The sequence below is a fragment of the Eleutherodactylus coqui genome, chromosome 3 (genome assembly GCF_035609145.1).
Source record: "Eleutherodactylus coqui strain aEleCoq1 chromosome 3, aEleCoq1.hap1, whole genome shotgun sequence".
Taxonomy (NCBI): Eukaryota; Metazoa; Chordata; class Amphibia; order Anura; family Eleutherodactylidae; genus Eleutherodactylus; species Eleutherodactylus coqui.
In genome coordinates, this window is record NC_089839.1 from 31,873,875 (window position 1) to 31,898,678 (window position 24,804).

Below are 24,804 nucleotides of genomic sequence, written 5' to 3' on the forward strand. Positions count from 1 at the left end.
TTCTCACTCTGAGGTATTGTTCCTATGGAAACCTACCTCGACGTTTCTTCCTTGAAGAGATAAACTGATGGCCTTTCTTATAGACTCAGCAAAAGGACTGATCCCCCTGCACTGGCGATGCGACGCACCCCCCTTCTTTAAACAATGGAAGGAAAAAGTGGATAGACTCTTTAATCTTGAGTAATTATCGAGTTGGAAAAATGGCACCCACGACATATTTCTTAGGATCTGAAATTCATGGCGTAGTTTGAGGCTCTTAGACATTTTCTCTCATTGAGGCACCTGCTTTTCTCTCTCTCCCCCCTCTGATTTCCGACTACCCATCCATTCCCAATAGATGTTTATCTGCGAACTTGTCTTCTTTTTTTATTTACCCCGTTCCAATGTTGATTATTTGACGGGCAGGCAATCCGGCAAACCTCTGCTGACTGCATACTCAGAACTGTAATCAAGTAACCTCTTTGTATTTCTACCCTACAACTTAAGTGATAATAAAAAGGGATTTAAAAAAAAAAAGCCTTTTAAAGAAAAACAAAAATGAATTGCTTTCTGCCACCATAACTTTTATTTTTGTCATTTTTGCAGAGTGACATGTAGTTTGTATTGGTACCATTTTAGGGAAGATACAACTTTTAGATAGCTTTTTACTCAGTATTGTCTTGTAGATGGGGTGACCAAAAACACACAATTCTGCCACTTTGTTTTTTTTCTGACAGTTAACCATGTGGATAAATAATGTGATATTTTAATAAATTGGACCTTTACAGATTTTTTTTACTTTTTTTTAGTTTTTTGATGTTACTAATGGGAAAAACATTTTTTTAAACCTTAAATATTTTTTATTTTTAGAGTAATTAAAAAAAATCTTAATTTCACTTATTTTCTTTCACCTTTTTTATTACTATGACCTTCTGATTGTTCGATCGTTTATACAGTATAATTCAACACTATGGTACTATATTTTAACAGGCGGTCTATTAAAGATGTGTCACAGCTACATCTTAGTAGGCAGAAATACATTGCAGCGCTGGGGCCCTTCAGAAGACCCCAGGCTGCTATGACACCAGACTGGTACCCCCGCCATCTTATAACGTAACGGGGACATTTGGGACATTTAAATGCTGCTCTCTGAACTGACGGTGGCATTTAAAGGGTTAACAGCCGTGATCACATCTCTCTTTGATCACGGCTGAGTTGTTGGCTGTTAGTGACAGCTGATACCCGACGTGCGTGGTGTCGGTTGGCCTCCTGAGTCGCTCCATACATGGCATGTGCTGTGGATGGCTATTTACATCCTAGCAGCACATTGTATGTAAACAGTCATACGTGTGTCAGGATGGGGTTAAAGATGCAACAAATTTATCAACATTGTGCGATATTTGATATATTTGTTTCATCTTCAAACTGAAGGAGGGAAGAAAAGCTGCTGGAAAAATAGAGTAAAGAAATCCCCTGAAGAGAAATTCCCTCTAATGAAGGTTCAGATATGGGAGAATGGAAGATGATGATGATGATGATGATGATGAAGTCAGACGGCCGGACATTGTCCGAGGAAACATCACATAACAGGAGCCAAAGACGGAGTGCAAATACCTCTACCACCAACTCTAAACCCTCAAGTGAGTGTCAGCTCTGCGGCTTCTTATATGTATGTGTGATGTCATAAGATGTGATATACAAAAAAGGTCATCGGCAGCAAAAGTAGTGCAAAACTCAACTTTAATTATGATGCATCTTTTATTCCTCCAACTACAATCAGCGACCTTCCAACCTTCTGCAAATGGTTGGCTGATTACAGATTTTATACTGGGTCATAACATGTGATGTCATAACACGGAACCCGGAATCAGATCCCGCTGCGGCAGATTTTTCTTTTTCAATAATCTTTAGTTTTACCTTTTAGAACAAAATACATCAAATTAAATTGCAGGTTAGCGGGTGCGAAATAAATGTCAGTTATCACATTCCAGATATCACACAGCAGATATCATATATGTGCGCCCGTTCATATGGCCTGGTGAGGTCGGTGCATTTGCCATCTCCCATTTCCCCTCCCTCCTCGATGCAGGCTTACCTGTCTTCCTCCCCTTTTGTTCTGTGCAATGGGAAGGGGCAGGACAGTGGTGGAGCTAAGCACCGGTCCGCCCCGCCTCCTCCCATTGATGCTATGGACAAGGGGTAAGACCGAGGTGAAGCTAAGTGCCCGCCCTCTCCCCACCACTTGTCCATAGCCATCAATGGGAGGAGCTGAGGTGGACCGGCACTTGGCTCCACCCTCGCCCCCTCCCATTGCAGAGACAAAAGGGGAGGAAGACAGGTAAGCCTGCAATGAGGAGGGAGGGGAAATGGGAGATGGCCTGGTGAGGTCAGCGCATTTGCGCCGGCCTCACCAGGCCATATGAGCGGGCGCACAAACGTTTGATTTGTGCGCCCGTTCACCCAATCTTTTACTTACAACGTATCGTATATCGGACGGCTGTGAAAACGGACGGCCGATATGCACTCGTGTGAAAGAAGCCTCAGGCTGCTGTCACACCTGCGTTGAGGTCAGTTCAGGGTTTCTGCATCAGCTCCGCTATAAATGTAGTAGCGTTCCCCTGTCGCCGCAATTCCTCCAACAGTCAGCCAAACAATTGGGGTGTATTTGAGCTACATGTAGCGGTGTAAATAATTATCGGGGTGTGATCTTCATTAAGGTCCCAACATGCATGCTACATTTAAGTACTTTGTGGGTCAGAGATAGAGCTGCTTTCACTCTTTATCACAACATTTTTGGGCCAACCCTCTTGCATTACTCTTAACAGATACATTGTTTAAAAATTAGCACGATCATGTAATAAAGTATATAGAGGTGTTAACCCTTTCCTTGGGGGGCTATTTTGAATACAGTTGGGTTACACTAGAATAATAAAAGTTTATGCAAATGTAAAAAATGTTGTACTTGTATCAAAAAATAATGAGATCTTAGCTGTTCAAATGGGACAAGAGATTCCTCTAGCCATAAATCTGCGAGGTTAAAAATACCCATCGAGTTCCACTTTGTTATATTCGAGTATGGGGTAGCATGCTGGAGCAAATCCAAAGAAATGTAACCCTTTGGAAGGGCACTCGGTGGTTTCCCATAACCATGACATTTTTTTTATGCCTTTAAGCATATTCCATAAAGAAATTACAAGTCTTGGTTGAGGCAAGAGAGGCTGAATAATGCTCTATATGGACCAGTGTTTCTGGATATCGGACCTCCACCATGGAGCCATGCGAGGTCTGTGTTGTGCCCAGATAAATTAGGACAAGATCTTATTCATATATTTAAAGAAACCTTGTGGAAGTACGATAGGGACAGTGCAGAAAAGATATAGTAATGTAGGCTATTAAAGCATTTTAAATGAAGCCATTCTTCCCACCCATGAAAGTTAGATCATCTGTGCGATTCCTCCAGCAATATTTTTAGCATTGTACTGATAGTTTTTTGCTGTGTCTCTAGCTCCACCACTGGTTACACAAGCATCTCTTGGTAACCATACTCCAGAAGTCCCAGAAGTGATGCCCCACCCAGCATGGCTGAAGAAGGGGTTCACCCCGAAACGTGTATCCTATGCTGGTTTATAAATATATTTAATAAAACAGAAGTTCATGTGAACAAGACATCACAGTCACTGAAGACCATCACAAAGGGAAGTACAATCCAAATATGATGGGCGGCTTTTCCTGGTTGTTACAGAGGGAAAGTAATGTTTCTTACAGGAAGAAGTCAAGATGGGAGCCTCATTTTCCACCAAAAACAGTCAAATAGTAATATTACGTCACATGCAAACTGTTATGTTAAATAAAGGAAATGGTTCGTAACTTGAAAATGAGACGTGCTGCTAGTATTCAGTGTTACCAGTGGAATCAGCAGGTTCTAATTTTACAGAAACATATCAATTACTTTCTGTTATGAAAATTTTTAAAACTTTGTTGCACAGTGTTATCGTTCAAAAAAACGTTCACACGAGCGAAAGTGAATGGTTATCGTTCACTCTGAACGCCAGCCAACGACTCAATGATAATCATTCACTTTTTGTTCAGCGTTTATTTCCTGCAGTCATATAGACTGTCATTGGCTCGTTACATTCAGAGTTTCTCATTCGGTAATACAGCAAATGTGAATGCCTGAACGATTCTTGTTTGAACAAACCAATGATGTATCTGACTGTCTAAACGGGCTGCACAAGAGCGAACAAGCTATCAGTGACATCACTCGCTCGTTCAAATGATAATCGGCATGTCTGCTGCTCCCGCAGATAAGTATCTGATTAGAGTTGTGGTGTGATTAGATGAACGGTCTTGCCACCTGAGGCCCTAAAAGTGGCTCTCCCCTTGGCCTAGAAAAAGACTCTCAGAGGCTCCTTGTGTGTTGTGTACCTCTTTTTCTGCTTGTGTAGAGCTTGTTGACCACTAAATGCCTCCAAAAAGATTTTGTCCTGTTTATAGTTTGAGAGAGAGAACGCATTATTGGAATGTGAGAAGCTGGGCCGTTCCAGACTGTTAGGAGTAGGGGGACCCTTGGACCAGTCATTCAAAAAACTAAACTTTAGTAAAACTAAATTTGACCAGCTCAGAATAACTCTTAACAATATTAATTGGGACAGCATCCTCAAAAATAACAATACAGACGACAAATGGGAAAAGTTTAAAAACATCCAAATGCCTCATGTGAGCAGTTCATACCCTTCAAAAATAAAAGTAGAAGGTAACCAATGTGGCTCAAAAAGACTGTAAGGAGGGCTGTAAGCGAAAAAAACAGAGCGTTTAAATTATTAAAACAAGAAGCCAGTGAAGAAGCCCTAAAAACATACAGGGAAAAAAACAAATTATGTAAGGAAAAGATAAAAACTGCCAAGGAGGCAAAAAGACTGATTGCCAAAGAGAGCAAAAATAATCCTGATTCCTGAACTATTTTTCAATTATATGAATGGTAAAAGGATTTGCACTGAGAGCACTGGCCCACTAACAAATAATGCAGGAGAATTCATAGAAGATGATGGGGGAGAAGGCAAATCTATTAAATAGTTTTTTGTCAAGTATATTCACGAAGGAAAAATAAATGTCACACGAAATGCAGGGAGATAAAACGAACCCCCACAACATATCACTTGGCTAACTCAGCAGGGAGTGCAGGGCCAGCTGAAAAAGATTAAAATCGACAAATCGCCGGTCCCAGATGGAATACTACCAAGGGTTGTAAAAGAACTAAGTGGCATGATAGACAGACCACTATCTTCTATATATTATCAATGTCTGTCTGTTTCTTTGAGCATCACGCACTAACTGTACGACCGATTGACATGACATTTGCACATAGTATAATGTCGACCCGGAGAAGGTTATAGGCTAAAAAAAACTGAGATTTTGTTGTCTTGGCAACCTTTCTTGTTTTTTTTTTTTTTTGCCTTGCATGAATTTTAATGCAGCAACCCCCAAATTTGCTTTCACCAATGGATTCTACGGACTCGATTTAGTATTCCTGGTTATTTGCAACAAATTATTCCCACTAGAAGAGTCATACTGAGCGTTGAAAATTTGTGTTTCAGGACTGCTTCTCAGCCCCATTCTAACCCTGGTGGCGGGCACCAATCATTTGTCCATTTTGTCCTTCCTAATTCCATCTTGGATGTCTGTGTGGATAATGATCCGTCCCCAGACAGGAATGCATGGAGCAAATTTATGAACACCGGCCCGCATTTATCAAAACTGTCTAACAGTAGATCAATAAACAGTAAAAAACTGTTTTTGGTGCCCATAGGAACCAATCACGGAGCAGCTTTAATTTTCTCGCAGCACTAAGGATTGATAAGTTGTTGCCCATAGCAACAAATCTCAGCTTTTATTTTATCTCAGCAGTATAATATAAAGCAACCAATGACGGCACAGCTTTAATTTTGACTCAGCAGAATAAGAAATGAAAGCTGAGGTATGATTGGTTGCTGTTGACAACAAAAAATGCCAAATTTTACTCAAATCGGACCAGAACTGGGGATTTGTATACGACACAAACAAACATTATTTTGTGTTTTAGATATAGGATGCCAAGCAAGCGAAGGGCCTGTTTGGGCAGAGGGACATCAGCCACACTTAAAGTAGTAGCCGCTCGAGTTGCTGCAGCGCCGGAGCAAACTAACGTCCGACTCGAGAATCAACGCACTGGACAAGCCGCCGCTCGAATTGTAGAAACTGATGAAGCGAAGCATGCCCAACATTCTTTAGACCGAGAGCGACACTCAATTTTGAGAAAAACAGCTTGGAAATTCTTGGAAGGGGAAGCTTTTAGATGCAATGCAAACAATAACTACGAGTGTCATCCACAGCTTTCTATTGGCCGAATGAACAAACCCTGTTCATATTGCAATGCTCTAAAGTGGCCCACCTTTTCCTACTTAAAATGTCACGTTTTGCTTTGCACGTGTTCTGTATCAGGTACCCGGGCTAGTTTCTTATATTTAGGGACACTATTGAGACTGGGGTTGTACCACTGGATTGGCGTATTGCCAATGTGGTAACAATATACAAAAAAGGGGTCAAGAAGGGAGCCTGGTAACTACAGGCTGGTAAGTCTCACTTCAATAATTGGAAAAATATTCCAGAGGTTTCTGAGAGATGCCATCCTGGAATACCTCAAGAAAAACAATGGTATAACTCCTCATCAGCACGGGTTCAGGAGGGGTCGATCATGTCAGACTAATTTGATCAGCTTCTACAATTAAGTAAGTTCTAGGCTGAACTGGGGGGAGAGTCTATTGTTCTCATATATCTGGATCTTTCTAAAACATTTGACACCCTGCACATAATAGGCTGATATATAAAATGAGACAGCTCTGTCTGGGCGAAAACGTGTATAGCTGGGTAAAGAACTGGCTCAGAGATAGAAAACAGAGGGTGGTAATCAATGGTTTGTACCACCGTTGCTAGTGAGGTGCCACAGGGTTCAGTATTAGGCCCCATTCTGATAGACGGACTGCACGGTAAAATATCAATATTTGCAGATGATACAACATTATACAAGATAATTAATACAACAGAGGACAATCTGTGGCTACAAAAAGCCAGAGATAAGCTGGGGGCTTGGGTAGAAAAATGGCAAATGAAGTTCAATATTGATAAATGTAAGGTTATGAACATGGGCAGGAGAAATGGATGTCACCAATATACAATAAATGGGGTACTGATAGGGAAAAGTGATATGGAAAAAGACCTGGGGGTACTAGTGGATTGTAGACTAAACTGGAGTAACCAATGCCAGTCAGCTGCTGCAAAAACAAATAAAGTCTTGGGGTGCATTAAAAGAGGTATAGGGGCGAGGGACGAGAACATTATCCTCCCACTATATAAGGCACTTGTCAGGCCCCACATGGAATACTGTGTACAGTTCTGGTCACCGGTGCTCAGGAAAGATGTTGCAGTGCTTGAGGGGCTTCAAAGAAGGGCAACTAAACTAATACATGGAATGAGGGGACTGGAATACCCAGAGAGGCTATCCAAATTGGGATTATTCACCTTGGAAAAAACAGTTAAGGGGCGAACAATAATAACTATGTATAAATACATTAGGGGACAATACAAGGATCTCTCCTATGATCTGTTTATACCCAGGACTGCGTCGGTAACAAGAGGGCATTCACTATGTCTAGAGCAGTGATGGAGAACCTTTTAGAGACCGAGTACCCAAACTGCAACCCAAAACCCACTTATTTATCGCAAAGTGCCAACACGTCAGGGGGCGGGGCTTATCACGATGTATGATTTTACCTCCGTCATTCTAAAAGGGACAGGGCCGCTTCAAAACAGACAGCGGGCAGATTTTAATTGCTATTTAGATTCTGCAGAATGTCCTCAGCGGAAATTTCTGTGGAACGTTCTGCAGCATTTCCGCATCCAAAAAGCAGTCAAAATTTTACACCCCCCAGCGGTAATAGTGACCCCCCACAGCAGCCCCAGCGGTAATAGTGACATCCCACAGTGGCCCCCAGTAGTAATGGTGACATCCCACAGTGGTCCCCAGTATCACAGTGACACCCCAAAGCACCCCACAGTATCATAGTGACCCCCTGCAGCGACCCCTAGTATCATAGTGACACCCCACAGTGGCCCCCAGTAGTAATAGTGACACCCCACAGCAGTCCCCAGTAGTAATGGTGACCTCCCACAGCGGCCCCCAGTATCATAGTGACACCCCACAGCAGCCCCCAGTGTCATAGTGACCCCCTACAGCAACCCCCAGTATCATAGGCACACCACACAGCGGCCCCCAGTATCATAGTGGTACCCCACAGTGGCCTCCAGTGTAAAAGTGGCACCCCACAGTGGCCTTCAGTGAAATAGTGACACCCCACAGCGGCGCCAAGTATCACAGTGACACCCCACAGAGGCCCCCAGTTTCATAGTGACATTCCATTCCCACAGCGGCCCCCAGTATAATAGTGATACTCCACAGCGGCCCCCAGTATAATACTGACACCCCACAGTGGCCCCCAATATAATAGTCACATACCACAGCGGCCCCTAGTATAATAGTGACATCCTACAGTGGCCCCAGAGTAATAGTGACATCCCACAGCGGCCCCCAGTAGTAATAGTGACACTCCACAGCAGCCCACTGTATCATAGTAACACCCCACAGCAACCCCCAGTATAATAGTGATACTCCACAGCAGCCCCCAGTATAATAGTGACATGCCACAGTGGCCCCCAGTAGTAATAGTGACATCCCACAGCAACCCCCAGTAGCAATAGTGACATCCCACAGCAGCCCTAGTGTAATAGTGCGGTCCCCAGTGTAATAGTAACATCCCACAGTGGTCCCCCTTTCTCTCCCCCTTCGAGACCTACATACTTTTTTCCTCCTCCTCGTGGAAGCTCCGCTGCTCAGCATTGCTCCTCGGCGATGATCCTGTTGCACACTGTGACGTCAGTGTGCTGCCGGACGCCTCCTTCCCTGCTCTCAGGAAACCAAGTAGGAGACGTCAGGGGAGGGGGAAGGAGGATCCCGGCTGCACACTGATGTCACAGTGTGCGCCGGGATCAGCGCCGTTAGCAGTGCAGCTGATTAAATACCGGCAGGAGAGCCACGGCCCCTGCCAGTATTCACTAATGTGGTGAGCGGCCACTGGTGGCGCGTGCCAGCAGGTAGGGCTCTACATCCCGCCTCTGGCACGCGTGCCATGGGTTTGCCACCACTGGTCTAGAGGAACAAAGGATTCATCACCAACACAGAAAGGGGTTCTTTACTGTAGGAGCTGTGAAACTGGGGAACATTCTACCTGAGGATTTGGTGGCGGCAAAATCGGTAGAGAAGTTTAAAAGGGGAGTAGATGCCTTTTTAGAGTACTATGATATTACAGGATATAGATATTAAATAATCAGTGGGGTTGTTGATCCGGGTCTTGGCATCAGTTGGGAACTTTCAAAACGTTGATCGAGGGATTATTCTGATTGCCATTATGGAGTTGGGAAGGATTTTTTTCTCCCAAATGGGCTAAATTGGCTTCTGCCTCTTTTTTTGCCTTCCTGTGGATCAACAAGGAGTGATTAATATAGGCTGAACTAGATGGACATGGTCTCCCTTCGGCCTAACATACTATGTTACTATGAATAATTTGACCCTAAAGTTTTTTTTATGCGTTAATGCAATTTAGAAGAGAAAAAATAAAATTTAATATATTTACAAATATGTCATTTTCTCTCTATTGTGCACATGAAAATGAGGATTTGTCCCTAAAATGACTCAATTAAAAAAAACTGGCAATTGTGTCATTTCAAAAACAGTTTTTTTGGACAGCACACATATGAATGAAGACTTGCAGGCTAAAACGGATACCAATCTTCTGTCTGTAAGCACAACAGGGCCCAAAACTAAGGAGGAGAAATCTTGCTTGAAGGTGATTAAGGCCCCATAGCACACATGTAAAGTGAGTTGCCAAAACGATAGAGAAACCCCACAAATGATTGAATCAGTGAGGGGAGATGAAACGTTTTTTAAAAATTTTCACGTGATCGACATCCATCGGATAACAGGGATCACGTGACCAGTGACCACTCATTGGGGCTTCTGGTCATGGCTCCAGGCTCTTGGCTACCTTTGGTAGCCAGGATCAAGGAGATTTTGAATTTCCTTAGCCCCCTTCGGCTTCTGCGCATGCGCCCTTTTTCCCAGCAGGCACACGCGCAGAAGCCGGGTGGAGGTCTGTAGAGCAACATTGCGTCGAAGGATATCGCGGAGGCCTTAAGTGGGTGAGTAGTTTCATCTCGCCTCATGTCGAACGCGTGACTGGGGACCACACACCGGATCCGCGGTGACAGCTTCAATAGCAGGGAGCTGTCACACTCCCCGACCCCGCAGCTTTATTCTACAGGGCCAACATGTTTTAACAGCCCTATAGAATAAAGCCCAGACACCAAGGATGTGAAAACAGATATGGGTGGTCGCCAAGGGGTTACGGACTTCCTTCTATATTCTATGCTACCCCAATGAAGCCAAGCATTTGCTCGCGATACTAGTAGGATGGGTGGGATGACCACATGTAGCCTTTATTCTTCTCTTAGGGAGACCCTTGCTTTACTTTTCATTTTGGTGGCGCTTCCTTAGCAATTGTTCTGGCATACTCCTCTTTGAGCAAGTATTTATGTACATGAGTGGTTATTTACTATATTTCTTATCTTGGTTCTTACATACTTTGGATTATTGGTGCAGCCACCAGTGATTATTCTTTGTGTGGTCTTTCCCGGCCCCTCCTGTATTTTGGTGTGTTTTAAATGGTTTTAATATGTTTGGTCCCTTTATGTATTCATCTCCATAATATGCTGCATATGATATACCCTCATATTACTTGCTTGCAGACCTTTTTCTTTTCAGTTGTGTCTTTATTTCTGCAAGTCATACACCTTGTGCTCCTTATTGCCAGGTTTCCTCATTGTGTAGTGCCCACTATAGATTTTTTGGTTGACCTCTCGGTCTGCCCTGTTGTGGAGTCTATTAGGCCTTTCCTAATTGCTGTTTTTGTTCATCCTACCTTGCAAAAAAAAAACTGAATAAAAAGCGATCAAAAAGTCACGTACCCCAAAATACCAATGAAAACGGCAGGTTTTCCCGCATAAAACAGACCCTCACACAGTTTTGTTGATGTAAGAATAAAAATGTTGGAGTTTTCGGTAAGCAGCAACAGAAAAACAATTTTTTAAAGTGTTTTTATTGTGCTAAAGTACAAACATGTAAAATAAATATATAAACGTAATATCGCCATCATCGGTCTGCCATTTATATGGAAGTGAATGACGTAAAAACGAGACCCAAAAGATAATGACCAAATATCAAGGTTTTGTCTCCATTCTTCCCCCAGAATTAGTAAGCGTTAAACTATACATTATGGGGGAAATCCATAAACCCTTTTACAGACCCTTCACACGGGCCGGAATTAGGACGCGCTGACATATCTGCGTCATAGTGTTATCCATATGGGGCTTCAATTCCGCACCTGCTAGAATCGGTGCGTCTTTACTTCAAGGCCGCAAGATGAACCTCCACAGCGTGAAAGATTTCTGTGGCGGAATTTCGGACGTCTTGTGGAATTGTTTTTGCGGATTTCTAACATACAGAAGATGTAATTTCGCACATTCTGCAGTTAAAAACGCAATAGAATCCGCACTAACTGACAAAATCTGCATCTGTGCTGCTTCCTGCGGACAATTCTGTCCCGTGTGAAAGGTCCCTAACTCCCATACATTTGTATGCCTATTTATGGCATACAAATGGAACTGGTGTAAATTATACCAGAGATGTAGGCCAGATCGGACATGGCGCACATTTCTGTGTAGGCGCACGGAGTATTTAAAATGCACCTTATTTATGAAATGTGCGCCTCCTCATATATTGGGGGCATCAGGCGCTGGCAGAAATTATATAAGGACCTGCGTTTGAAATACCTCAATTTAAATGGCTATTTAGTCTGATGAGTTCCAGATGTGTTCTCTTCTCCAGCAGAATTACGCAGCGTTTCATGCATCTCCTGGCATATTGTGCACATATTCGTGCCCCCCTCACTAACTTCTATTGGGACCTTTGGGGGTACAAATGCGCAGAAAAACAGGGCATCTTGCATTTTTTTCTGCACGACTGAAGTGCGCTGGTTACGTCCATGCGGCACATTAAAGCGCTACGCCTCAGCACAGACGTAATATGCTGTCCTAATAAAACTGCAGCACTCTCACAGCATTTGCAAGGACCAATTACACCTCTGCAGGTAAGGATGGAAGGACCCCTGTCCCTTACTAATCAGGGAAAGTGGGGAACCCCTGCCTAAAAGCAGGGTAATTGTCCCGATAAGGACAGCCCCACTGTCTTCAACTGGGACCTGGCTATCCCAGATTAGGGGATGTTCATATAGGCAGGGGAACCCCCCCTGATTCACCCCCCCAATCACCCCCCTGATTTAAATGGCTAATGAGTTCCCAGTGTATGCTTTTCCCAGCGGGATTGCACAGCGCATTGCGCATCTGGTTGGTATTGCACACGTATTTGCCCACCTCCCATAAACTATTAGGGGACCCTCAGTGCGCAAATATGCAGGAAAAAAGAGCTGGTCCTATTTTGTTGAGTGTGCAAGAAATGCGCGCAAAGAGGGAAAATGAGGACAAACGCGTTAGTATCGATGGGTTCCATTCTCTGTATATTTTACTTTTTACATACGCAGGGCAGGTTTAATTGTGTGCGACAGACGAACACGCCTCGAATTAAATATCTATATAGCCTAATAGGTGTGTTTTTTTTAATGGAATTGCGCCTTGGTGCGCGCATTGCACACTTCCTATAGATTTCTAGGGGCCCATGGGGCGCAAAATATAGCAGGTCTTACTTTTTTTACATGCGCAAAAAATGGAAAGGAGGGCGATAAGATTTAAATCAATAGATTCTATTCTCTGCGTATTGCGCACAGATTTTACGCACGCGAATCCGTGTGAAGGAGACGGAAATGCGTATGTTTATTCTTTACCGAATATTTTACTTTATCGCATTGCTGTTATAAAAACGTATCTCCTAACCGCGCTGGATTGGATAGGGTAAGGCTAACCGCGCTGGATTGGGGCAGTTCTAACGTCCCGGGGGGGAACGTTGTCACTGAGGGGCACTATTACTGAGGGGGTCATGGACGGACTGTGAGAGAGTCACTAACAGCGACTATTAGGGCATATTTACACGAGCGTTTGCGAATTCAGACTCTCATGCACAATAATGTTTTTTGAGGGGTATAAAAAGAAAAAAAAAACCACATCTTGCTTCTTCAAATGGTTCCCTGCATGTAAATCGAAACGCACCCATATCATGCGAGAGCAATCTCATTTTTTTTAAACACAGGGTCTTGAATAGGTGATTTTTATCCGTAAATCGCACCAAATTGGGACACGCCGCGATTATTTTTTACTCTGACTATTCGTCCATGTTCATGTGAATATTCCCTTCAGCCGGCTTCACGCGAGCGGAGTTTTATTTGTGCATGCAGGAGTGAAGTGGGTTTTTTGTGCGCCTATCAGCCTATTTTACTGTACTTTTTGCCCCCACAAGGCATGTTCATTTGTGCGCGACAAACAAAACGCACCGATTGAAATGGTTAAGGAGTTCCAGATGTGTTCTTTTTCCTGCGCAATTATGCAGTGTTTCACGTATTCTCTTGCATATTACGCGCGTATTTGCGTACCCTCCATTGACCCTCCATGGAGGCCTTTGGTGCGCAAATAGGCAGAAAAATATGGAAATGTGAACGAACTAATTGAAATTAATGGCTTCTATTCTAAGGGCTTCTGCACACCTGCGTTTTTCTTGCTCGTTTTTTTCACGCAATTGTCAATGGGACTTTCTAATGTTAAAAACGCATCGCACAAAAATTGCAAAGCACCAACTTACGGTGCGTTTTTAACATTAGATAATCGCATTATAAAAACGCAGCGATATCGCAGTGTTCAAAAACGCATGTGGGTAGGAGCCCTTAGGCTGCCTGTACACGGGCGTTGCAAAAGCAGGGAGCCACCCAGGAGCAGGAGCCGGCAGATGGATCTCCGCTGTCAGCCTATCTGACTGAATCGTGGCAATTCGCAGCATGCTGCGAATTGCCAACCGTGAGCGGAAAATCGCAATGATTCTCTGCTGGTGATCAGGGGGGAAGTGCTCTCCTTAGCATTGCGGCTAACGTTACAAAAAATTGCCACAAAGATCGCCCATCTCTTTATTGTTTGGCTATTTTTGCCATTTCTGGCTCGCTGAGGTTATAAGGGGCTCCCCTATTATAAGGAAATATATAAATGTTAGCAGGAGTTTTGTATGCCGCAAAATGATTAATGAGGCGGCGTGGGACTGGGGGCGGGGCGGGAGTGAATTAGGTAAGTTGAATAGCGAGCGGTTAGGGGGAAGGGGAGGAGCTATAGACAGGAAGAGAAGGGAGTGGGGAGCGGGAAAATCAGTGTGAGTTGGAGCTAGCGAGAGAGAAGGAGCGGTAGAAGAAGACGGATTACAAATTTAAAGAAATTGTTAAAAGAGCGGTGGATCGGAGTGAGGAAGCGGCCGGGTAAAAGAGGAGGAAGACCAGGAATATCGGGTGGAAGAAGAGGCCGGCGAAAGAGAAGAAAGAGCGGGACTATCGGGTGGAAGAAGAGGCCGGCGAAAGAGAAGAGAGTGCGGGACTATCGGGTGGAAGAAGCGTACAGCGGAGGAAGAGGATCGTGCGAGCGCCAGCCCAGAGGAAAAGACACCGGTGGATTACAATTATGGAGGACTTACATGGAATGATCAGAGAAGCGGTGAAGAAGGACGGGACCCGTTGGCTCGAGGAGCTGCTGGCAACATGCAGGACATCCACGGACCAGGCAACGACCGTCGGGCAGGAGGAGCAACGCCAAGCATCGGGGGAGGACGTCGGTATCCAGGGAGAGGCTCCGCGGGGTCGGCCGCGGCGAAGGAAGCAGCCGCCGGCAAGGCTCAGCCCGAGCCCAGCGAGGAAGAGAGGAGGACTAAGGGACAGCCGTGCCAGCGATTGCCCGAGAGGGTCCGGAAGCCCTAGCGGAGGAGGGGCGCCGGTACCTCGGCGCGCGGCAGGGAGACCGGCAGCACAGGCTCTACGGTCTGCAGTTTCCGGGGGCCCGGAAAGCAGAGGACTTTGTTCGGCAGCCGGGGCAGGCTCTGGACGTCGGCAGGAGCGCGCATCCGGGCGCAGGACTACAGCGGCAGCGACAGGTGAGCTCAGGCAGAGCGAAGAGAGGCAGGGAAGCACGCGGTTAGGCCGCACGTCCTCACAAGATGGCGGCACAGCACGTGGGGGGGGGGAGGGCAGCACTGGAGGTGCGCAGCAGCTTAGCCACAGGGTACAAGAGTAGAGAGGGTAGGGGCTGCGAGAAGGGGAAAAGAAAAGCAGCCAGCAGGCCTACATACAACCCCCCAACACATAGCCCAGAGAGCTACAGCAGTGGGTCTGGCAGCAGCAGGGAGGGGGGAAGCAGTTTAGGGGAGCCCATAGGGGAACTAGCATGTTCAGAAGAAGAAGGCCGCATAATTTTGGAAAGGGGGGCAAGGAGGCGATAGTACATTCCCGCCAGCAGACCTATTAGTCGCACTCAGCAACAGCCCCCCAGACACGTATTAATCCCTCCGCAGAGTATGGCCGTAGCGGGGCCGCAGCAGTTGGGCCAGTTAACATACAATGACCCATATGAGCCACCGGGTTCTTACCGGCGGTGTTATATTAACCCCCGATACATTGCCCCACCAGTCGAAGACTCAGATTACCCCCATGCACAATCCCAGCTCCCTCGCAGGAGCTCCAAGAGGCAGGGCCAGGGGGCTAGGCAGAGGCAGAAGGCGCGAGCCAGGCAGGAAAGGCAGGACCGGTTAGAGCGGGAGCAAGCGCAGCAGCCAGGATTTGCACGCGGCGGCAGTGGTAGGGCGCGCGAATCAAGTACCAGCAGCGGGCAAGAGGAACCGCAGCGATTTGTGGAACAGCCTCGGCGGTCGGACCCGCAGTCATCCCTCTATCGTGAGGACCGGGAACGTCGAAGGTGGCAGGACCACGCTCAGAGTCGTTCAAGGCGGGACCAGCCGGGCATGTCGCAGTCCGAAAGCAGAGGAAGGGCTCTGTATCCAACAGGTCAGCAGCCCAGGCACGAGTCGGTCAGGAGCCGCGGGAGCGGTACAGCGGGGACATCACCCTTGGCAACGCCGGAGGTCGGTCCAGCTGGTGAGTCCGAAATATATGATGTTTTAAAATGTGTGCTGGATCCCGCAACGGTTGCGGAGAAAAGTGATGTGGTTGGTTTGTTGCGGTCGCTGCTGAGCCGGATTGAACCTAAAGAAGGGCTTTTAGTGTCCTGTGCTCCAGGGGGTTCAGGCCCGCCTGTGGGTAGTACCGGTGTTAGCTCAGCAGCCGGTTCAGATGTTGACCCGTCAGTTGGTTTGCAATATGGTGATTCTTTATATTGTGGTGTCGCCCCGCTGGGGGTTGGTTTGACGGATGACGTGTTGGAGAAAATTAAGAATGGTGTTTACATAGATATTGGTCCTTGCTTTCAGCGGACCACGTAATGGTCGATAAGGAGCGGAGTTCAGAGCGTGGTAATGACAAGAAACCTAAAATAGCGAAGACCTTTGGTAACTGGCTGCAGGCATATATGGTAATGGTACACGTTACGTGCCAGCATCAGCCTGCGAAAGGTCCTGAGATGATGGTGTACTTAAACACCATCTATAGCGCTTATCGGCTGCACGGGGGTGCGGCCTGGTGGCGCTATGACGAGGACTTCAGGCGTCGTATTTCGGGAAAAAGTCACATCAGTTGGGCCTCTAAGGCCACTGATGTGTGGATACAGTTAATTTTAGCGCAGCGGCCGGCTAAGGCGTCCTTTCCAGGGGCAGCCGCGGGGAGCACATCTCAGCAGCCCGCGGCCTCCCCTAGACCAAACGGCTCTTGTTGGTTATACAATGAGGGCCACTGCAGGTTTTACGCCACCTGCAAGTTCAGGCACGAGTGCTCGGTATGCGGGGGTCAGCACGCGGCAGTGCGCTGTTTCCGCAAGCAAAGAGCAACGCCCGCGGTGGGTGGTGCCGGCGGCCCTCCGAACGCCGGTGAAAAGCCGATTCCTGGATCCGTGGTTAGACAGGTACCACAGGAAACAGGAGGCAAAAATGCTTAGAGCAGGATTTTTGGAGGGCTTCAGAATACCGTTCCTTGACCAGCCAATTACGACACTATGCCCTAACTTAAAGTCGGCAAAAGACGACATTGAGTTAGTGACGGAGAAGGTTATGAAGGAGGTGGAGCTGGGCCGTATGGCCGGGCCATTTGATGTCCCTCCATTCGAAAACTTGCGGGTGTCCCCGTTGGGTCTTGTGCCTAAGAAGGAATCCGGAAAATTTCGACTCATCCATCATTTATCGTTCCCAAGCGGCGGATCGGTAAATGACGGCATTTCAAAGGCAGAGGCAGCCGTGGCTTACACGTCGTTTGACTGTGCGGTGCGTTTAGTGAGGTCGGCGGGCAGATTTGCCCAGTTAGCAAAAACCGACATAGAATCGGCGTACCGGCTGCTGCCGTTCCACCCGGATTGCTTCCATTTGCTAGGGTGTAGGATCGAGAACAGGTTTTTTGTGGACATGTGTTTGCCGATGGGATGCTCCATTTCATGTTATTTGTTCGAGTTGTTTAGTTCATTTTTGGAATGGATGGTACGTTATGAAACGGGCATCACATCGGTAATACATTGCCTGGACGATTTTTTGTTCGTCGGTTCAGAACCGTCAGGGGATTGCGTTTTTTTATTGACGAGTTTTCAGCGGCTCATGCGGTTAGCGGGAGTCCCGCTGTCAGCGGAAAAGACGACGGGCCCGGTCACGTGCTTAACCTTTTTAGGCATTGAAATTGACTCGGTGGACATGGTTTTCCGGCTACCAGAAGAAAAAGTGGCGAAGCTACGCCAAGTGGTGGGGGACGTGGCCCAATGCAAAAAAGCGACATTGCGGCAGATTCAGATTCTGCTGGGTTTATTGAATTTCGCTTGCAAGGTTATCCCAATGGGTCGAGCCTTTTCAAGGAGATTATCATTGTCGACGGTGGGAGTTCGCGAACCGCATCATTTCGTACGGGTGACAGCAGGAATGAAAGCAGACCTGCACATATGGAGGGTCTTCCTCCATTCATTCAACGGGCAAGTGGTATGCCCCAAGGAGGATGTGGAAGGCCCGGTGATCAGTTTGTTCGCCGATGCGGCGGGATCGGGCGGTTTTGGCGTGATTTATAATAACCATTGGTGCAGGGAACCCTGGCCTAGGTTATGGAAAGAAAGAAAGTGGACAAAGAATATTACTTTGCTGGAATTTTTTCCGGTGGTAGTGGCTATTGAATTATGGGAACCAGAGTTACGGGACCGTAAGATCTGTTTCTGGTCCGACAATGCGGCGGTGGTGCAAACCATAAATAAGCAATCTTTGGCGTCCCCGCCGGTTTTGGCGTTGTTGAGACACGTGGTATTGCGATGTTTGCAAAGTAATATTTATTTGCGTGCGAAGCATGTCCCAGGTTGTGACAACGGAGCGGCTGACGCACTCTCTCGTTCACAGATGGAGCGGTTCAGGGAGCGGCACCCACGGGCGGATGCCGAGGGGGTACGCTGCCCGCCTTCCTTGTGGAATCTGGCCGAGGAGAGCTGCTGAGGCTGGTGGAGTCATCGGTGGCAGTGTCAACGTGGAGAAGTTATAATTCGGTTTGGGCAACATGGTTGAGATTGGTGGGAGGAACGGTGGTAGGGGGTGTAAGAGCGAGGGCGGCGACTTTGGACATGTTGGCGAAATTGCGGGATAATAGGTCGTCCGTGTGTGTGGCTAAAAAACATCTTGCTGGTGTCGCTTTCCTCTTAAAATTACACGGTTTGGCGGATGTGACGAAAGCGTTTGTGTTCCAACAGATTATTCGGGGTTGGAAAAAAGAAAAGGTACTAGTGGATACACGGCGACCCATTACGCTGAAATTGTTAATAATGTTATTGTCGGTTTTGGAAAGAGTGTGCTCAGATGCATTTGAGGCGTTGTTGTTCAGATCTGCATTTTCGCTCGCTTTTTTCGCGGCGCTGCGCATCGGCGAGCTGGTCCCGGCAAGCAAAGCAAAACCCGGGGGCTTAGGACAAAAAGATGTGATTGCCACGGAGTCATCTGTCAGAGTTTGTGTCAGGAAGTCGAAGACGGACTTGTATGGTAGAGGCGACTGGCTGACCATTAACAGTTCGGACGACAGATGGTGCCCGGTGGGCATATTGAGACTTTTTATCGCTAGGCGCCCGGCAGTCAGCACTTTTTTGGCCCATGCGTCGGGGGCACCGCTTACCCGTTTTCAGTTTTCGGCGGTTTTGCATTCGGCGTTGAAAGAGTTGGGCCTGGATCCGACGGAATTTGGAACCCATTCCTTCAGGATTGGGGCTGCTACGACTGCGGAAGCACACGGTATGTCAGAGGACGGTTTGAAAAAGTTGGGAAGATGGAAATCCCAGGCCTATAAGTCGTACGTCAGGCCAGATCGGATTGTTGAAGGAGCGTCGGTTGTGGATTGAGATGTCGGCAATATATTTTTGGTTTCCGGATAATTGGAATTCCGGTATATAAGTTCGGGTATACTAGGGTTTTTGTTTTCCTATGTCGTTTCTTTATTTCAGCGCACGAACCATGGCATGTTTGGATTCTGGGACACTCGTTCATATATTGGGCCGAGAGGAGAGCGGCAACACGACCCATGGGAAGGAACCTGGGTCTGAGCGGAGCACTGGTTAATTGGGTTGGAGTGCGGGGGCTTCAATGGCCCCGTTTGTTACAGTTGGTGCTAAGGATAAGCAAGTGGACCCCCCGGAAAGTTATACTGGTCGTTCATGCCGGGGGGAACGACTTAGGCATCACAAAGATGAACGATTTGTTGGTGCTCATGAAGCAGGACTTGCTTCGTTTCCGGGACTGCTTTAATGATTGCATCTTAGTCTGGTCGGATATAGTGGCTCGGAGATATTGGAGAGGTGCCAGGGATATGGACGCCATTGAACGAGCAAGGAAATTAATCAATTTACGCATGTCAAGGTTCGTGCAATCGCTGGGAGGAGTGGCAGTCCGCCACTGGGAGCTGGAGGATAAAGAGAAAGGAGCTTTGATTATGGACGGCGTACACCTCAATGAGGTGGGATTGGACACTTTTTTGTCCGGACTGCAGGACGGGGTGGAGATGGCTTTGGAGAGGGTTGGCGGGGGGGTGGGGGGGGGGGGGCGGCATGCGCCGTAGGCGTACGGCGCATGCCGTGTGGCCGGGAGCTTCCCATGCGGGCTACGGCGCAAAGGAAGGTTTACAGGCCCATGGATAGGGGCTTACGAACGTCCTCTGGGCCGTTACAGTATTAACAATAGTTCAATTAGGCATGGGAGGTTTAGAGTCAGATAAAGTTAGTAAAGTTAAATTAAATAATAAAGTTAAAATTATATGTTTGAAATATTTAATAAAGCTGTGGCCAACCCACGTTTTCACCAAGAAGTTGTTTGGTATGTTTTTTGGTTATAGGTAAGTGAGCTATAATTAAGGTAAGGTGCCCCCAGTCTTGTATGCCGCAAAATGATTAATGAGGCGGCGTGGGACTGGGGGCGGGGCGGGAGTGAATTAGGTAAGTTGAATAGCGAGCGGTTAGGGGGAAGGGGAGGAGCTATAGACAGGAAGAGAAGGGAGTGGGGAGCGGGAAAATCAGTGTGAGTTGGAGCTAGTGTGGGGGGTCTGGAACGCAGACCGAAATGCGAATGTTGCCTGTATCCAAATTAAGAGGAAATATTATATAGAGTACTCATAGTTGAGAACCATAATGACCCACTATACACAGACTTAGTAAATCAGAATGAATTCTGTTTATTGTTGTACATTGCTAGTTTATATGCAAGTTGGAAAGAAGGCGTTTCCAATACCTAGTTTCATTCTACTTTTGCTGACCAAACCCTCATTCCAACAGATTACAATAGGGCTGTAAATCAAAAGCCTTTTAAACAAAAGGTATCAACAAAGCTGTTTGAACTATACATAAAACAATTACATGTGATAATAAAGGTTGTCTCCTGGCTGGCTGAGTACCTACTTAATCAGAATGTAATCTTAAAGATCCATCAACAATTTGCACATCAAAAGAGGGGACATTGTTTCTAGTTTTCACATAGACAAAACTGGTTTGGCCACCTACTCGGGAGTCAGCACAAAGTTGGTAAGTTGGTATTCAGTAAGATAGCTGAATAAAATCTAATTAATCATACATTTAGTATTGTAAAATCAATATTCAAATAAACGCTTGAATATACCTTTTTTTACATATGATTCTATATCCAAATTCTACTAGCAACTTCCGGAATGTTTTACATATAATACATAACATTATATAACCAAATAACTAATGTCACATTTATTACACTGTTTCCTTATCTTTCTTATGTTAGGTTATTGATTAATAATGATTGACCCCTATCATTCCCCCATTTGGACATCAGAGCCACCATTATCTCCTGGTTCTGTCACCCATAGGTGCCGGGTTCCCAGGTAGGAATGGTGCACTCTATGTCCATCAAGATATGAAGACATAATATCAAATATTGCAAGTCAATCAAGTTTACAATACAGTAATCTTAGATTTATCAACATCAATATCGTCCTCGTCATATTAGACACTTAAAGGGGTGTATTTTTGGGTATGTCTCGAAGAGTCTCTACAGGAGTGGGGACAGATAATAGACAAGTCCGCAAAATGTCCTCTCCACTCCTGAGGTTGGGCATACACGTGTGGGAAATATTTGCCCATCCAGTCCATCGCTTGTCCATGTGGATCGTTCGTAGTGGTGTTTCCCAATAAGAAGACAGTCCAATAAGACAAATGCAGAAGTCGAAATCAAAATGTCCATTACCTCCCCCACCCAAACAACGCCGGGATCCCACCCATCACTTTTCCTCTGGCTCGGGAGCTTTCTTGCAGTGGGAGGCATGTATCCACTTTTACAGAAGTAGGTGTTGACAACAGAACTTGGTATGGTCGTCAAACCTTGGGTCCAAGGCCTTTACTACGTGTCTTTTTGCGACCACCCAATCTCCAGGTGGCAAGAAATGAGTCCCCTCTAGGTTGTCAGGGTCTGGAATTGGGGAAAACACTAGATCGGGTGTTATTTTCAGTTTACGACATAGTTCTTGTACATATTCAATAACCTTATCACACCCCTGCTGTAGGGCCTGTGGATGGTACAGGCCTAATCTTGGCATAGAGCCAAACACTTCTTTTAACTTAAGCATATCATTTCAGTTCTTTCAACTCTGTTAAACTCTGCGGGTGGTATGGAGTGTAAAACGCTTGTTCCACCCCAAGGCTGACATCACCTCTCGCATCACTTAACCTGTAAATTGTGTACCTCTGTCACTCTCAATTGTCTCTAGTACCCCAAATCTACATACAAGTTCTGACATTAGTTTAGCCACTGTACATTGTGCGGTGGCTTTGAACAGGTCCACGCACACAAGGACGTACTCATACCTGCCTGATTTGGGAAGCTGGATGTAATCGATTTGTAATCTCTGAATAGGATACAGTGGTCACTTCACATTCCTTCACATATGCCTTCGCCAACCTGTCCAACCCTGGAGCATACCATACCTTGTCCATAACAGAAACCATGGCATTCCGAGAGGCATGCACTTTCCCGTGAGCTAGGACGGCAAGGTGGGTGTAGGCAGCCGCTGGTACATCATCTACGTCCCGTAGGACGCCAAATCCCAAATCAACAAGAGTGGTGGGACCAAGATCCAATTTACAGCACAAGGGGTCTTGCGTCCTGTCCTAGGAGAGCTGCAGCCTTGGCTGCCCTATCCCCCTGTTCTCTGGTGACTGCCCCTGCGTGTGTGCTTTAACCTTTATTATGGCCACCCTTCCTGGCAACATGATAGCTTAATGGGCTTGCCTTGTGCCGTGAGAAAGCTCCTGGACCGCCAGATGGGTCCATAATCGTGTGCAGTACCAAAGGCGTACCTGGAATCAGTGTAGATGTTAGCAGTGGTAGCTTTTTCAATCGTACAGGCCTCAGTTCCTGCGCTGACATGTGTGGCGGCAGTGGTTTTTGTAAGCATCTCATTCAGTGTGACTACTTCAAAACCTGTTACAAACCTTCCTTTGTCATTCAGGTATCTAGATCCATCCACAAACATTTCAAGGTGGGGGTTTAGGAGGGGTTTGTCAGTGACATGTGCAAACCCAGCTGTCACAATCATGCTGGTGTTCTGCGTCAAAGGCCTCCTCTTCATCATCAGTCAGAGAATTTGCAAAAAGCTGGTCCTCTGTACTTACTCCCCCATTTGAATCAGTGTCACCTAATGGCAATAAGGTGGCCGGATTCAAAGTGGTGCAACGTTGAAATGAGACATTAGATGAAGAGTGTACTGCAAGTTCCATTTTGATCTGTCTAGCACTGGACAGATGTCTATGGCTTACCTGTGTCAGGATACCATGTATGTCATGTGGGGTGTAGATCACCATGGTGTGATCTAAGAAGTTTCTCTTTGCTGGCTTTGCAGCCATTCTACTCTGATGGAGGAAACACAAAAGGCTTAGTGATGCATTGAGGTAACTATTTGTGTCAGCAGTACATAAAAGAAAATAAAAACAAATCATCAACATATTACAAGAGGGCGGTGCCCTCGGGAATTGGCCAGGCGTCTAATACCAGCTTCATGCATCTGGTGAACTGGTATTGGGCTATACTGTGCCCCTTGTGGCAGCACTATCCAACAGTACTGCTTTCCCCTGAAATTAAATACAAACAAATACAGACAGTCTGTCTGTGAGGTCCGTCTGACTGGTAGCCCAAAGGCTCAAAGGAACGACACTAAGAACTTGTTTCTCTGCGTGCGTAAGAGTGAAGACAGGGAGAGGTGTCGCTAGGTCTGCTGCCATCCGACAGAAGGTCGGGTGACTTTCAGACCTGGGGTGTATACGAGTCTCACCGGACGGGTGAAATTCGATACAAGATCCCAAGGGTCCCATCATTTCGGTTCCCAATATGCTTTCAGGACTTTCCAGCACAAGGAAGCGCATGAGGCATCGTGACCCTTTAAATATTACCTCTAGCGGTTCAGTTTCTGCCAGCTGAATCGGCACTCCTGAAACCCCTTGCACCAATTACTGCTAGATAATCAAGCTGGTATTCTATTAAAATAGATCAGAACCTTGTTGCAAAAAAAAAAAAAAAAAATTAAAATTAAATTTAAAAATTTTGAAATTGCTGACCTGCAATACCTGGATCAACTATGTCAGATGTCCAGTTCCTTGGGCTAAGCAATGACTCAGGAATTGGAGTTTGTCTTGGAGGTGGCTTACTATTTGTCAGGACCTGCGGAAAGCTGAGTTTCTGCAGTAGCTATCAAGACAAATACATGAGCCGGATCTACCAAGAGAGCAGTTAGTTTACAAAACCTCCTCTGAACTGTCACTTGAGGTCTCAACCCGTACCGATCCATCCGATGAAAATTTGATGGATGCAGATAAGGCTTGTAAGATATTAGTACAAATAACAGACATGAATTACAACAAGGCAGAATAATCCACAAACATGTATTCATATTAAAATATGATATTCCTTAAGCAAATTCATTATTAATCTGATCCTGCCTGCAATGTCTCATCAAATTTAAGAAGAAAAAAAATTTCCTAACTGCCCAAGCTCCTCACCCCCTCCTTTGTAGACAAAAGAAGGATGAAACA

The 24,804-nt window shown here is 46.2% G+C and overlaps 1 protein-coding gene and 1 long non-coding RNA gene across 2 annotated transcripts in view; both read left to right on the top strand.

Annotated features, from left to right (window-relative positions):
• The window catches only part of LOC136620118 (zinc finger protein 420-like), a 401,871-nt gene that overhangs the window by 251,192 nt on the left and 125,875 nt on the right, over positions 1-24,804 (top strand). The gene's annotated exons all lie outside the window — the stretch shown is intronic.
• On the top strand, positions 1,280-3,854 carry LOC136619716 (uncharacterized). The gene is made up of 2 exons (XR_010791008.1): positions 1,280-1,619; positions 3,485-3,854. It is a non-coding gene; the product is annotated as an uncharacterized lncRNA (long non-coding RNA).